The sequence below is a fragment of the Hibiscus syriacus genome, unplaced genomic scaffold (assembly GCF_006381635.1).
Source record: "Hibiscus syriacus cultivar Baekdansim isolate YM2019G1 unplaced genomic scaffold, ASM638163v2 tig00000340_pilon, whole genome shotgun sequence".
NCBI classification, from domain to species: Eukaryota; Viridiplantae; Streptophyta; class Magnoliopsida; order Malvales; family Malvaceae; genus Hibiscus; species Hibiscus syriacus.
The window spans coordinates 6,518,812-6,534,525 of NW_024061783.1; positions in this window are offsets into that span (position 1 = coordinate 6,518,812).

Genomic DNA, 15,714 nt, shown 5'->3' on the forward strand with positions numbered 1-15,714 from the left:
ACAAATTGTCATATTATTAATATTTATTTATTTTTCAATATTAAGAAATGAGATGTCTTAAAGCAACTAGAAGTCCTTTTCTGATATTTTTAAATAAATAAATATCCTACTTTTATAAATTAGATATATTAATTTATTTTATTTTTTTAATTATTTTTAGAGAAATGTCTTATTAATATTTATTTATTTATTAATATTAAAGAAATGGGATGTCTTAAAGCAACTATAAATCCTATTCTGATATTTGTAAATAAATAAATACCTTATTTATAATTTATAAAAATTATTTTAATATTTTTCTTCCTTATTATCCAATTGAATAAAAACAGGATTATGAATTAAACATATTTTTGAATTCTTAAATTCCACTATTAGAGACAATTTATAATCGACAAGGACTAATTTTGGGCGTTGTGGGGTGCTAATCATTCCCCAAATGTAATCGACCACGAATCCCTTTTATTAATAAAAAGAACGAATTTTTGGTTAAAAGCATATCGGTTTATCTTTTAACTGATGTTTTCTTAAAAACTCTTTTAAAAGATGATTTTTAGGTATTCGACCTACCTAACTCAAAAGGCTAATGGCGACTCCAAAATATTTCTTTAAAAAGATCATTTATTTATTCACCTTTTAAAAATATCATTTATTTATTCACCTTATTTTTCTCGCCAAGTAAAATTTCGTGCCTGGACAAAAACTGGTTATGACAGCTTGGCGACTCCACTGGGGACCCTGGTCAACCTAAGTCAATTATACATTGTCTCTATAGTTAGAAATTAAGAATTCAGTTTTATTTAATTTATGATTATTTTTATTTTATTTCAATTTATTTTATACTCTTGTATATTAATATTTTATTTTATTTTTAAATATTAATTTATGTGTGAAAATTTCTCCTCACACACAACACTTGCATTGCATAACATAAGCTTTATAATTGAGCTTTTCTCTTTTAAGTGAGAGTGAAAGAGACGTCTTCGTGAGAATTTATTCTCCGTTTCAGACCTAGCAAGTAACTTTCGGGGTTCATATATCCTATGTCTTCGTGAGGATTTATTCTCCGTGTTAGGCATAGGGAAATGTGTCCCCTCGAATTGAACTCAATCCGTTTAAGTCTGTAATGGACTAGGATTGAGGGTTTGGCAGCCCAAGGGGGCACCAACAAGGACAGTTCGAGTACCTTTATTCCTAGAATTGAAACTCTGCATATAATAAACCCTAGAAATTCACCCAATCTAAGACAATGTTGAAACCCTCTCCATAGGTGTACACAAAGGAGAAATAAGCTTTACCTTTTAATTTATTTTATTTTATTTTTTCTGAATAAATGCATGCAAACTAGAAATCATGCAGTTAGGTTAATTTTTCCAAACAAAGCATGGAACTAGAAAGCATGAGGTTAGGATTTATACCTTAATAGATAGATTTTTTTTCTTTCCATTAGTTGGTACTAACCATTTTATTTTTTTTCTTCTTATTTTTTCTCATGCATGTTATTTTTGCTCTAATTTGTTTATAGTGATTTCTTTTGTTTGCATTGCATGATCATGGCATAACCAAAAGGTGTTGACTTGAAAGACTGCTCATCCAATTAAAAAGTTTTCATAAACGGACAAAAAGTTTTATGATCAAACAAAATATGACGTAGCCAAGGAAAGACATCCTGAGGAAACTCCGTGGATAGAAGCGAGATATGCACACAAAGATCCTGATATATTAATACCAAAAGTATTCCACAAAGATCCTGTTAGATTGATACCAAAAGCATTCTATGGTAAGAGTATCAGTCAGGGCATTCAAAATAAAGGATGTTTTTATAAAGCTCAAGCATGTTATTTGAAGTATCAAAAAAACAAATTGAGCACAAAAATGGAAACCATGCATGAAGATTTCCATAAGATCAGTCAAGCCTTTCAAAATGCTGGCATAGGAAATACCCCAGAAGAGTGGATAACAGGGGTCACCAAACTGAAAAAAAAAACTGCAACATATATGAAGATCTTGTCCAAGAACTTCTTGAACACAAAGGTTCTCTTACAAGGGAAAATGAGCAACTCCGAGAATTGACACAGAAGATGAAGGAAAAAGATAATGTCATGGAAGAAGCTGCAATCCAGACATGCAATATGGCCCATAAGCTGATAGACTTAGCTGACTTTACAAGGAATTGAAGCAGATGCTAGAAGATTGTTAATGAATAATTTCAAGGTCAAAGAATGTTCGAGGAAGGAATTGACCATAGGATCTTTAAATTATAATTATTTTCGTTAAGAGCTAATATTGAAATTATCTAGTTAAGAAATTACGAAAATACCCTTGAGAGGTAAAAATAGTCCGAGTTGACCCGAAATGAGAAAGTACTTTGAGGGTCTGTACTTAACTCGATAAATTACAGATTTAATTGTTAAGATACTGTCTTTGTACAGAAAAATTCATGATATTCCGTTTGAAAAATCTGAGAAGGAACTTGACCCGAAAATATCCGAGTTATAAGTAAATACATGAAGAATGATTTATCAATGGTGTTATTTTGTAGAATTGTTCGAAAGGACTGGAAAAGATGATAAGTTTGAATTAAATAATAAGATCAGATGGATGTAAATGATTAAAATATATCGGATCTGTCATAATAGTTCGATGGGACTGACAAAAATGATAAATTTGAATTTAATAGTAATAAGATCGGACGGAAGGAATTATTAGACTACAATAGATCTGTAAAATGACCAAAATACCCCTGTAATTGAAATGACCCAAGAATATCACCAAGCTCGGGAATGATGGGATATTTTTTAGCTCTGTAATGATTGGAATAAAACTGAACACCAAAATGACCAAAATACCCTTATGGCCTTTACTAAGTAAATGTCTTGGATTAATTAAGGAATCTAAATAAGCATAGGTGTTGGACTACCTTTAGAAGTTATGGAATAACTTAAGTGAGTTGATCAACCGTAATGATATGTCAGTACCTGAACGATATAGGTATCAGTTGAATGTGTGTTTGTCTTCTCAAGTGTGGTTCGATGATAATTTTGAAAGTACTCAGCTCAGCTCAAGTCTAGATCTCATTCGGTAATAAGAAATGGATATCCGTTAGACAAATCAACCACGGCTACCAAATTGAATTGAACGGAAGTACAATATGTATCTGAAATTTAGAAACATCTGAATTATTATGGAAAACCCCGAAGTACCTGTAAAGGACTTGACTATTAAATGAACCAAGTAACCTCAAGGACTGAGGATTAAGTAAGAGATTGGAATAAGTTTGGAAACTCGGATGAACTTATGTGATGTATCATCCCTATGGATTATGAATCATAAATCAAGTACGTCAGCATTTCCTGGTATAGTTGAATCATGGAAATAAAATAAAGACCATTAGAATATTTGTTCGTCTCCTTAAGATCTGTTCAGTGATAACTCAGAAGATGATCCATGGATAAGAATATTTGGTATTAAAGAGTGAATAACCTGGAAGGTTAATGAATTGACAAGTTGATAAGTATTGGTTCTGGAAGCTATTCATCTGGTAGTTCTGTATTACTGAGCTTTCCGATGCTCACTCTATTACTCACCATTGCAGGTTAAAAGAATTGTACCAGTACAACTATCAATATCAGTAAGGGAGTTCTTCCGGCGTTTGTAGAGTATGGTACATGTGATTAGGGGGTATGTAGATTGTATTTTTTTTATATACGAGTCTAAAAATCTATTTTATTTCTACGTACTGATAAATCATTTTATAAGTTACATGTTTTAATAAAAGTTTTAAAATTTCCGCTATTTTTACAGTGGGTCGCTCCGGTGGCCCTAATGTGACACTCTATATCGGATTGTAATATCCGTATTGGGCTGAGGGGGTTACATTTAGTGGTATCAGAACTATAATTTGAGTCCAAATTTTTCAAGATAGTCCGGCCGGTCGAATGTCAAAATATGTTTGATCAGTACATGCCCCTAGACTACAATCGTACCTCTCTAAGCTGGAACTCCAGGGCTGAGTCCCTATCTGTAACGAGTAAACCAAGGTTTCTATCCGTTAAGGCTATACTTGTACAAAAAGGAATACAAGTAACATCTGTCTAAACACTGTAAAGTACCTTACGAGCCATGTGAGAGTTAGTCATCTGAGAAATTCTGACTCGACTCCGGAAATGAAATTGGGATATGCTGCTGCTCTATGAGCCTATTCTCACGACCAAGACTGAATTAATTACTCAAGGAAATTTTCGTTCAGATTCTTTTATTGAAATGAGGGAGAGTTTTGATAAAAATGTATACTCAATTGGTTAAGGATTAATGGAGGTTTCGTATTCCTATAAAAGCTACTTAAAGATAAGAAAGAACTGATGGAAGTTTCATTTCTGCAATAATGTGACATGAATGAATTTCGAGGACGAAATTCTTTTAAGGATGGGAGAATTGTAACACCCCAATTTAGGGGCTAAATTTAAAAAATTATGAAGTGGTGAATTTAATTGGTATTTTTGGAAGAAATTAAGTATTAAATTATAAAATTTCAAAGTTGGAAGATAGTTTTATAAAGTGCATGAAATTTAGTAGCTAAACTATTAATTTAGCCAATTTCTTATAGGAGAGAGTTATAAACACTCCCTCGTTAGTTTTCCAGAGAGATTTTCTCAGTTTTCCTCTTCCCGTCAACCCGCTTTCAACTCCAATCTACTCACCGTCTGACCTTCGATCGACGAACCGAAACCACCATCGTGTTCGTTGTCAACCGAGGAACAAAACCCCTCAAATCTTTCATCGTGAATCGTCACCGTTCGTCGTTAATTTCAATCGGAAGTATCGTCGGTAATAACTTGATTTCAGTTGGTTTTTCGTCGATTCACGACGATCCGGTCATCCATTTACGACACCTCCCGCACCATCGTGTTCGTTGCATCATTCTGAGTCCACCGGTATTCTCCATTTCTCATTCGTCGCCGGCGCGTGGATGGGTGAGACCGTCAAAGCTTCCGACGTTTCGGAATCGAGCTCTCCGCCGTTCAAAATTGTGAACCGAGCTCTATAAGTGCCTTGAAATCGCTTAAAATAATTTTTAGGATTTTTTTCCGGGAATTTTCTGACACCATAGCACTGTTCACGCGCCACACATGCCACCCCCGACAGTGGGCATCGTCTGGGTGTTAATTTTGTAATTAATTTCTGTTTGGGTGATATTTGTGTAAAATTTAGGTGTTAGTTTCGTAAATATTGGCAGAATATGGCTAATTTGGTAATTGATTTCTGTTAGGGTGACATTTGTGTAAAATGGTCGACTATTGACCGTTGACCGGCGTTGACCAGAACTTTGATCGGCTTTGACCAGGCATTAAACGACCTTTGACTTTGACCGAGTATACCTATCCTGACGTTTTTTGACGTTCCAAATCCAATTCCGCAATCCATTTTTCAAAATTTGAACCCGAAGGCCTCGAAATTGCCAGTCAAACCCATTGACTTTGATTTTGACCGAAAATTCCAAATTTTCGAAAAGTCATATTTTATGTTTTCAACGTCCTGAATCTATTTATGGGTTCTGTTTCACAAAACTCGAACCCGATAAGCTATTTTTGACTAATTTATCACCCGATTCGATCCGTTTATCGTAATTAAGCTTCGTTTTTATATAATTTATGTTGATATGGATCCGAGGAAATATTGGAAGATGATTTCAAGATCGAGGGTGTTCGAATGAAATTTAATGGTCGATCAGTATTGCACGAAAATCAATGTAATACTTTATTACCTCTTTATGCTTTATGGAACATGTGAATATTGGTAAATGCATGAATGGAAATGTTTGGTCTAATATGTGTAATTAATGAAGTTCTACTATTGACTCGAATATAGTAAAAACTCGGTATTTGAATATGGCTCAGATGACTATTATAAGAATTGGAGGACAGTTTGAATTAAATTTCAAGTTCTGGAATTAAGTGATAAAGGAATCAACCAAGGATATGTAGATTATAATTTATCTCATTAAAGGTGCTTGAAGGATAAATTATGAGAATATTTCGATTAGGTAAAATTAAAAAAAATACCCTTATGTTGTAGGATTACAAGAATTGTCCCTGGAAGTTGATTAATAACTCTGAAAAGACATATTGATCCGATATAATTACGATGTGCATAAGAAATAATAGTTTTGTTTAGAAAATTTGGATAACTGGTTTTTAACGCCAAAAAGGGTTTGTGCAAGATGCTAGAAGTTTGTTAATGAATAATTTCAAGGTCAGAGAATGTTCGAGGAAGCAATTGACCATAGGATCTTTAAATTATAATTATTTTCGTTAAGAGCTAATATTGAAATTATCTGGTTAAGAAATTATGAAAATGCCCTTGAGAGGTAAAAATAGTCCGAGTTGACCCGGAATGAGAAAGTACTTTGAGGGTTTGTACTTAACTCGATAAATTACAGATTTAATTTTTAAGATATTGTCTTTGTACATAAAAATTCATGATATTCCGTTTGAAAAATATGAGAAGGCACTTGACCCGAAAATATCCGAGTTATAAGTAAATACCTGAAGAATGATTTATCAATGGTGTTATTTTGTCAGAATTGTTCGAAAGGACTGGAAAAGATGATAAGTTTGAATTAAATAATAAGATCAGATGGATGGAAAGGATTAAAATATATCAGATCTGTCAGAATAGTTCGATGGGACTGACATAAATGATAAGTTTGAATTTAATAATAATGAGATCGGACGAAAGGAATTATTGGACTACAATGGATCTGTAAAATGACCAAAATACCCCTATAATGGAAATGACCCAAGAATATCACCAAGCTCGGGAATGATGGGATATTTTTTAGCTATGTAATGATTGGAATAAAACTGAACACCAAAATGACCAAAATACCCTTATGGCCTTTACTAAGTAAATGTCTTAGATTAATTAAGGAATCCAAATAAGCATAGGTGTTGGACTACCTTTAGAAGTTATGGAATAACTTAAGTGAGTCAATCAACCGTAATGATATGTCAGTACATGAACGACATAGGTGTCAGTTGAATGTGTGATCGTCTTCTCAAGTGTGGTTCGATGATAATTTTAAAAGTACACAGCTCAGCTCAACTCTAGATCTCATTCTGTAATAAGAAATGGATATCCGTTAGACAAATCAACCACGACTACCAAATTGAATTGAACGGAAGTACAATATGTATCTGAAATTTAGAAACGTCTGAATTATTATGGAAAACCCCGAAGTACCTGTAAAGAACTTGACTGTTAAATGAACCAAGTAACCTCAAGGACTGAGGATTAAGTAAGAGATTGGAATAAGTTTGGAAACTCGGATGAACTTATGTGATGTATCATCCCTATGGATTATGAACCATAAATCAAGTACGTCAGCATTTTCTGGTATAGTTGAATCATGGAAATGAAATAAAGACCATTAGAATATTTTTTCATCTCCTTAAGATATGTTCAGTTATGACTCAGAAGATGACCATGGATAAGAATATTTGGTATTAAAGAGTGAATAACCTGGAAGGTTAATGAATTGATAAGTTGATAAGTATTGGTTATGGAAGCTATTCATCTGGTAGTTCTGTATTACTGAGCTTTCCGATGCTCACTCTATTACTCACCATTGCAGGTTAAAAGAATTGTACCAGTACAACTATCAACATCAGTAAGGGAGTTCTTCCGGCGTTTACAGAGTATAGTACATGTGATTAGGGGGCATGTAGATTGTATTTTTTTTATATACGAGTCTGAAAATCTGTTTTATTTCTGCATACTGATAAATCATTTTATAAGTTACATGTTTTAATAAAAGTTTTAAAATTTCCGCTATTTTTACAGTGGGTCGCTCCGGTGGCCCTAATGTGACACTCCAGATCAGATCGGATTATCCGCATCGGTCTGAGGGGGTTATATTTAGTGGTATCAGAGCTATAGTTTAAGTCCAAAATTTTCAAGATAGACTAGCCAGTCGAATGTCAAAATATGTTTGATCAGTACATGCCCCTAGAATACAATCGTACCTCTCTAAGCTGGAACTCCATGGCTGAGTCCCTATCTGTAACGAGTAAACCGAAGTTTCTATCCGTTAAGGCTATACTTGTACAAAAAGGAATACAAGTAACATCTTTCTAAATGTTGTAAAGTACCTACGAGCCATGTGAGAGTTAGTCATCTTAGAAATTCTAACTCGACTCCGGAAATGAAATTGGGATATGCTACTGCTCTATGAGCCTATTTTCACGACCAAGACTGAATTAATTACTCAAGGAAATTTTTGTTCAGATTCGTTTAATTAAATGAGGGAGAGTTTTGATAAGAATGTATACTCAACTGGATAAGGATTAGTGGAGGATCCGTATTCCTATAAAAGCTACTTAAAGATATGAAAGAACTGATGGAAGTTTCATTTCTGCAATAATGTGACATGAATGAATTTTGAGGACGAAATTCTTTTAAGGAGGGGAAAATTTTAACACCCTAATTTAGGGGCTAAATTTAATAAATTATAAAGTGGTGAATTTAATTGGTATTTTTGGAATAAATTAAGGATTAAATTATAAAATTTTAAAGTTGGAAGACAGTTTTATAAAGTGCATGAAATTTAGTGGCTAAACTATTAATTTAGCCAATTTCCTATAGGAGAGAATTATAATCACTCCCTCGTTAGTTTTCCAGAGAGATTTTCTCAGTTTTCCTCTTCCCGTCAACCCACTTTTAACTCCGATCTACTCGCCGTCCAACCTCAGATCGACAAACCGAAACCACCATCATGTTCGTTGTCGACCGAGGAACAAAACCCCTCAAACCTTTCGTCGTGAATCGTCACCGTTCGTCGTTAATTTCAATCGGAAGTATCGTCGATAATAACTTAATTTCAGTTGGTTTTTCGTCGATTCACGACGATCCGGTCATCCGTTTACGACACCTCCCGTACCATCGTGTTCCTTGCATCGTTCCGAGTCCACCGGTATTCTCCGTTTCGCAGTCATCACCGGTGCGTGGAGGGGTGAGACCGTCAAAGTTTCCGACGTTTCAGAATCGAGCTCTCCGCTGTTCAAAATTGTGAACTGAGCTCTGTAAGTGCCTTTAAATCGCTTAAAATAATTTTTAGGAATTTTTTCCGGGAATTTTCCGACACCATAGCACTGTTCACGTGCCGCACGCCCCACCCCCGAGAGTGGGCATCTTCTGGGTGTTAATTTGTATTTAATTTCTATTTGGGTGCTATTTGAGTAAAATTTGGGTGTTATTTGTGTAAAATGGTCGACTGTTGATCGTTGACCGGCGTTGACTTTGACTGAGTATACCTATCCTGACATTTTTTGACGTTCCAAATCTGATTCCGCATTCCGTTTTTCGAAATTCGGACGCGAAGGCCTCGAAATTACTAGTCAAATTTGATTTTGATCGAAAATTCCAAATTTTCGAAAAGTCATATTTTATGTTTTTGACGTCCCAAATCCATTTTAGGGTCTGTTTCACTAAACTCGAACCCGATAAGGTATTTTTGACTAATTTATCATCCGATTCGATCTGTTTATCGCAATTAAGCTCCATTTTTTATATAATTTATGTTGATATGGATCCGAGGAAATATTGGAAGATGATTTCAAGATCGAGGGTGTTCGAATGAAATTTAATGGTCGATCAGTTTTGTACGAAAATCGAGGTAATACTTTACTACCTCTTTATGCTTTGTGGAACATGTGAATATTGGTAAATGCATGAATGAAAATGTTTGGTCTAATATGTGTAATTAATGAAGTTCTACTATTGACTCGAATATAGTAAAAACTCGGTATTTGAATATGGCTCAGATGAATATTATAAGAATTGGAGGACAGTTTGAATTAAATTTCAAGTTCTGGAATTAAGTGATAAAGGAATCAACCAAGGATATGTAGATTATAATTTATCTCATTAAAGGTGCTTGAAGGATAAATTATGAGAATATTTCGATTAGGTAAAATTACAAAAATACCCTTATGTTGTAGGATTACAAGAATTGTCCCTGTAAGTTGATTAATAACTCTGAAAAGACATATTGATCCGATATAATTACAGATGTGCATAAGAAATAATAGTTTTGTTTAGAAAATTTGGATAACTGGTTTTTAACGCCAAAATGGGTTTGCGCAAGATGCTAGAAGTTTGTTAATAAATAATTTCAAGGTCAGAGAATGTTCGAGGAAGCAATTGACAATAGGATCTTTAAATTATAATTATTTTCGTTAAGAGCTAATATTGAAATTATCTGGTTAAGAAATTATGAAAATGCCCTTGAGAGGTAAAAATAGTCCGAGTTGACCCGGAATGAGAAAGTACTTTGAGGGTTTGTACTTAACTCGATAAATTACAGATTTAATTATTAAGATACTATCTTTGTACAGAAAAATTCATGATATTCCGTTTGAAAAATCTGAGAAGGCACTTGACCCGAAAATATCCGAGTTATAAGTAAATACCTGAAGAATGATTTATCAATGGTGTTATTTTGTAGATTTGTTCGAAATGACTGGAAAAGATGATAAGTTTGAATTAAATAATAAGATTAGATGGATGGAAATGATTAAAATATATCGGATTTGTCATAATAGTTTGATGGGACTGACATAAATGATAAATTTGAATTTAATAATAATAAGATCGGATGGAAGGAATTATTGGACTACAATGGATCTGTAAAATGACCAAAATACCCCTATAATGGAAATGACCCAAGAATATCACCAAGCTCGGGAATGATGGGATATTTTTGAGCTCTGTAATGATTGGAATAAAACTGAACACCAAAATGACCAAATTACCCTTATGGCCTTTACTAAGTAAATGTCTTGGATTAATTAAGGAATCCAAATAAGCATAGGTGTTGGACTACCTTTAGAAGTTATGGAATAACTTAAGTTAATCGATCAACCGTAATGATATGTCAGTACCTGAACGACATAGGTATCAGTTGAATGTGTGTTCGTCTTCTCAAGTGTGGTTCGATGATAATTTTGAAAGTACTCAGCTCAACTCAACTCTAGATCTCATTCGGTAATAAGAAATGGATATTCGTTAGACAAATCAACCACGACAACCAAATTGAATTGAATGGAAGTACAATATGTATCTGAAATTTAGAAACGTCTGAATTATTATGAAAAACCCCAAAGTACCTGTAAAGAACTTGACTATTAAATGAACCAAGTAACCTCAAGGACTGAGGATTAAGTAAGAGATTGGAATAAGTTTGGAAACTCGGATGAACTTATGTGATGTATTATCCCTATGGATTATGAACCACAAATAAAGTACACCAATATTTCCTGGTATAGTTGAATCATGGAAATGAAATAAAGACCATTAGAATATTTGTTCGTCTCCTTAAGATCTGTTCAGTGATGACTCAGAAGATGATCCACGGATAAGAATATTTGGTATTAAAGAGTGAATAACCTGGAAGGTTAATGAATTGACAAGTTGATAAGTATTGGTTCTGGAAACTATTTATCTGGTAATTCTATATTACTGAGCTTTCCGAAGCTCACTCTATTACTCACCATTGCAGGTTAAAAGAATTGTACCAGTACAACTATCAACATCAGTAAGGGAGTTCTTCTGCGTTGTTTACAGAGTATGGTACATGTGATTAGGGGGCATGTAGATTGTATTTTTTTATATATACGAGTCTGAAAATCTGTTTTATTTCTGCATACTGATAAATCATTTTTATAAGTTACATGTTTTAATAAAAGTTTTAAAATTTCCGCTATTTTTACAGTGGGTCACTCCGGTGGTCCTAATGTGACACTCCAGATCGGATCGGATTATCCGTATCGGTCTGAGGGGGTTACACCTTCACTTGATTATCTCTTGGTGGTTTAGACTATCAGGAGGTAGGTACTCATCTCTTAGGGTCTTAGATTTGTGGTGGACACATTGTGTCCAACACAACAAGAAAATAAATTTGACACAGATCATTTTCAATGAATTAGTAGATACCGTAAACGTTGTCCCATCCAAAAATGTCGAAACTTTAGTTTACGGTTGTCTCATTAGTAATTTGTTTATCAAACTCGGGCTTAGGGTCACACTTGATATTCCCATCCCTCTTCAGAACCAAATAAATCTCACATCTTTAAAGAAATCGGGATGGAAGAAGGAAAATGACCAATGGGTTCAATCTATTGAGAAAACACCGGGAGCTAGCTCTTCACGAGCTCCTCCGGCACCGACAGCGGATGATGATCCAGAACTTCAAGAGCTATTTCAAGATATCAACGATCATGTACCCAAGGATGAGCCGACATGGTAAGAGGATCTAATGCCTCCATACTTTAGCTCATTCATGGAGACATTGGATATGAGGTTTGCATCATTAAAGTCCCACTTGACTACTATGGGGACTCAACATTTGGAGAATCAACAAGAGATTCGAGCTAACCACGAAGCAATGGAGAATCAACAAGAGACTCGATGTGGCTAATATATGGGCACATCTATCTCCTTTCGATCCTCCTACGGATGCTTAAACTTCGCTTGCTAGTCTTCTTAGGTTGAATCATAATGGATCATAACATTGTTTTAAAACATTTTGATGTTTTTGGATTGATTTTGGATGTTTGAATATGGATGTTTGGATGAATGCTTATATTTATATATTTGGTTTTGATTATTTGAATTTGGTTATTAGTTTTGTATCATTTATATTTTAGATAAATATGACCAATTTACCATTGCACATTATTTATGAATATTGATTTATGGAACTAATGGCTAATCTTTCTCTCGTTTGTGATCTTAGCAACTTAAGCTTTATCTAAATATCAATTGGCTAATTTTTCAAAACCTTGTTTAAAAACGTTTTATAGAGTCTTTTTGATTTAACAAAAAGAGGGAGAATAAAGTAAGGGGGAGTAATTTTTCAAAATTGATATCAAAAATGATTTTCAAAGAAAATCTTAAAATTACTTAAATATTTTGTTATATCAAAAAGGGGAAGATTGTTGAAAACATTTTGATGTTTCGATATAACAAATTAAGTGTTATTGAATTTTAAGATTTTATAATCATTTTTAAAGTAAATTCGATTAAGTTATTCGAATATCACAAATATTACTCCAAGTTTTTCAAAGGTCACTAAAGTGTAAAATTGTGTTTTAAACTTAAAATATTTTTTAAACAATTTTTACAAAGTAATTCGAACCAAGATGAGCCAAAATTCAATTTTATGAAGAGATATACCGATGCACTATTTGATGTATCGATGCACAAAATATTTCAAATGCATTTTGTGTACCGATGCACAGACATGCATAGATGCACTCTTAATTTTATTGAAACATCGAATGCATTTTATGTATCGATGCACATACCATGCATCGATGCACATACCATGCATCGATGCACTCCTGGCTCTTTTGAAACATCGAATGTAATTAGTGTACCGATGGACCCCAAGTGTACTGATGCACTAAGTCAACTAACGATCGAAATATTTGAATTTTACACATAGTGTGCCGATACACCCTTGAAGTGCACTGATGCACTTACGCTCCCAACCAGATTTACTTACGCTCCCAACTAGATTTTTAAATGATAATTACACAATAACGGCTCTATTAACTTCACCAATGATCCCCAACTTTCAGAAGCGATACAAGGTGTATTTAAACAAGCCGAGGAGCCATTGATCAACAACAAGAAACAACAATTATGAGAGAAACAAAGAGAAAGCCTTAAACATCAAGTTTGAGCAATTCAAGCCAATTTTAATTCAATATTCATTTTTTCTTTCAAGAACACTACTTGTACTCAATTGTATTCATTCTTGAGTTTTCTTTCTTTGTTCTAGAATTGTGCAAACATTTTACCTTGTGAGGTTTTTCTATAAGTTTACAAATTTGTGTATTTCTCTTTGGGAGAGAGTATTCTCAAGAATTTGGGGTATAATTCTTGAGGGAGTTGTAAGGTTACTCTTTGTCCTCAAAAGAAAGAACAAATTATTGAATTTGTTGGAAAATCCTTAGTGTGGATAGCTAAGGTAGTGGACGTAAACTTTGGTTGAGAAAGTCGAACCACTCTAAATTACTGTGCAAATATTTTCAATTTTCTACAAAAGCTTCCACCAAATTTTTTATTGTCAATTCACCCCCCTCTTGGCCGATTCGTCAATCGATTAACTCAACACTTTCAATATAGTCACTAACATGATATTTGGGGTATTACATTCCTGGAGTGGCAGAGGATCCCCACACGCACTGTCGGTACGTGGTGGTGCGAACAACGATGATAGAGGTCGTTTTGGATTGTCGTTCACTCCCGGTTCATCTACACACTTGATTTAGTCATTATCAACCCAAAATCACAGTAAAGATACTCCAAATCTCACCAAAAATAAATCGAGAACTCACCCCAATCGACGATCAATGAAAACGACGATAACAAGGTGACCTGTCGATTGGGTTTTTAGCCTATGAAAAAGGGGACTGGTTTTCTAACGAGTTTACAAATACTTTCCACAACGGATGGTGACGGTTCATCGATGGTGGTCTATAGGGATTTGATCGGACAGTGACAATGCGTCAATTGGTGTGAGCGATGTCACCGATGGACGGTGGCGGAGATCGGCCACAAAGAGACTCGAACTGTCTTCTTGTGTTTTAGGCACAACGACAACTAGTTTTTTTAGTGGTTCACCAGTCGAGGATTAGTCGCGGTTGCTGCTGAGACCAACGACGGAGGCGATGCACTCCACCGTCGGTTAGAGGCAGTTGATCGACGGGGAAAAAAAGGGTGGTGTGAAAGGTTTAGTTCAGGTAGGTGTTTAGGTTTAAAATTTTGGTTCGCCAAATCGGGGAGGGGGTAAGTGATCTGAACCAATGTAATCACTCCCCACAACTATTGTAGAAAGTTTTATTATTTTATTACCTAAATAGTGCCTTAGCCTTGTGGCTAGGTCATGTCTCTCCATTATTTATGGCCTGGGTTTGAAACCCACCGACCACATTATTCATTTCATTCATTTTTAAGCTGACAAGAGATGGATAATTCAAGGGTTGGGTCCCTCAGCTATCATCAAGCTTGCACAACAACCATCATACTTCAAAAATCAATCATTTTAGTCTTCAACTTTTCTTTTATCACGACTTTAATTTAATACTTTATATTAATAAAATTTAGCCCCTAAATCGGGGTATGACACAAGGTTAATTATTTAGGTAAACTACACATTTAGTATTCCAACTATTAACTATGTTCTGTTTTGGTCACCCAACTGTTTTTGTTTTAAAATCACACTTAATGTTATACTTTTATTTTATTTTGGTCACCCACCAATAAAAAATTAACGATAATGCTGACGTTTGACCATGCGGTAATACCACATCATCATTAAAGATTTTTAAAAAATATTAAATCAGTACTTTTGTTACCTTTTAAACAGTGGGTGACCAGAATAAAAATAAATATAAGTTAAATATGATTTTAAAAAAATAATAGTTAAATGATTAGAATAAAAGAAAAATAATAATTGAAATACTAAATGTAGTTTACACTAATTATTTTCATGATAAATTAATGCATTGCGGTACGCTAAGCGTGTGATTAGGGTGGATGAATATTATAAAATTTGAGCTGTACTTGTGGGGCCCAACCAACTGTGTTCCTCAATTCCAGCTCTCCACAACTTGTGCCAATCTTTTTCCCAACACTCCAATGCCCCCACGT